This window comes from Amphimedon queenslandica, unplaced genomic scaffold, assembly GCF_000090795.2.
Source record: "Amphimedon queenslandica unplaced genomic scaffold, v1.1 AMPQUscaffold_12453, whole genome shotgun sequence".
In the NCBI taxonomy this organism is placed as follows: Eukaryota; Metazoa; Porifera; class Demospongiae; order Haplosclerida; family Niphatidae; genus Amphimedon; species Amphimedon queenslandica.
This window is the reverse complement of record NW_003547310.1, coordinates 12,956-14,752: the sequence shown is the minus strand read 5'-3', so window position 1 is coordinate 14,752 and position 1,797 is coordinate 12,956. Positions and strand designations below refer to the sequence as shown.

General features: G+C 35.9%; 1 long non-coding RNA gene across 1 annotated transcript; it reads left to right on the top strand.

The window, feature by feature from the left end:
• The first annotated feature begins 1,558 nt into the window (after positions 1-1,558).
• LOC109587773 (uncharacterized) lies at positions 1,559-1,792 on the top strand. The gene is made up of 2 exons (XR_002187782.1): positions 1,559-1,670; positions 1,721-1,792. It is a non-coding gene; the product is annotated as an uncharacterized LOC109587773 (long non-coding RNA).
• Positions 1,793-1,797: the final 5 nt, after the last annotated feature.

Here is a 1,797-nt window from a genome sequence, read left to right as displayed (position 1 = left end):
CTAATGGTGATAGGAACAACTCTGCTACACTGGACTCTCATAAAAGGCTCTGTGCTGGAATCGATAAAGCTAAAGGTGGAGTTGGTAACAACAATCTATATGTTACATGGTTCGGTGCATACACTTCTTCAAGGGCTAGCACTGTTAAAGACTTGTACGGTAAGATGAGGACTGGACTAGGAAGCAAATCTGTCACATATTACAACGAAGGCCCGGCTTGCAAGTCTAATTGGATAGCATACACATATAAGTCATATACTCAAACAGTTGTGTATCTCTGTGATGCTTTCTACACTGAGCCTACAGCTTGCAGGGGTACTGACTACACTAAAGAGCGTACACTGTTACACGAATGGGCTCATGCTTTTGCTGCTCGTGATGATGAAGGATATGGCGTTGATACTTGCAAGGGTTTTGCTCGAAATGATCCTGCTAGAGCAATCAGGAATGCTGACAATTTCAGTTACCATTACTGTCAGAGTCAGTAATGGAGCTCATCAGCTAAAAGCCAAGAACTTTAGGACTCATGCAACACTATAGGACATGCACAGTTTATTTTTGCTGCTTTAGGCCTCTTTTTGCTTACATGTAATATTACATTTTTGATTAATTAATTTTATTCTTGGTTTTAATAATCATCATAAAGATTTCATTAAAAAATTTTCTCAATCATTGGTAGCAGCAGTAGGAAGAGTGCACTTATCAAAAGTATAGTCCTGGCTCACTGGAAACCATGACCAATGATGTATGAATAGAGGAGACATGCTATATCATATGTAATTCATGTAGATACATTCTTATGACATTACTGAGAATTAAGATAGTAATAAATTCTAATGATGCAAAAATATTATTATAATCCTGAACAATAAGGATGCATGGCTAAGTAAATCATAACAGTGACATTAATTATACATATAGACTAATGAATAGGTACATGTGCATTGTCCAGCAGTCAATACCATGATTATGATGAATAAGTCATTCTCTCATTTTCATTTCAACTAGGTATTTGTTGCAAAGACATGTCATACTACCGTATAGCGGGGTTTTTTTCGAGGATAACAAATTTCGCAAATTTCGCGGATTTTTTTCATGATTCGCAAAATTAAATTCCTTGAAAATCAATTTAATACGGTACAAGATGGCAGATTAGTGGAAATTCGCGAAAATTAATTCCGGAAACTTCTGGATATGGGTCATTCGCGAAATTTATTATCCTCAAAAAAACTCGCTATACGGTATATACTTGCTCACAAGACTGCATGGAACTAATTTTCATAGCCTGGAGTCATAGCATTAGTCTAAACTGTTTAGACTTCATATAGCTTCATATGCTAACATTTAAAAATATATATTTCATCATAATCTATCAACCATATATCCCAATTGTCATTTCATGTGTTCAGTAGTATATTCTATTCACTGTATAGTATTACTAATGAATGATAGATTTTGTAGGAAATCCATCAGTACAGCAGTCAGTTACTGATAAATATTGATGAGGTACCTAAAAGTATATAAAGAGGTGACCAGCAGCAGTCAATCACTTCTCACTAAAACAAGAAATCATCTCACAACAAGAAGGAATACTCTCTATCAAGGAAAGGAATCATGAAGACTCTACTCTCACTCTTCTGTCTGGTTACTTACCTCACCTGTGCTCTCAGGTATGTTACTACAGTATCAAATCAATGTTACTTTTCTCTTGTACATGCAGTGCTAATGGCTGGCCAGTCTCTCTTGACATGGCTTGTAATAAAGCTCTTTCTGCAGTTGCTTGCTCTTTTGAGTTTA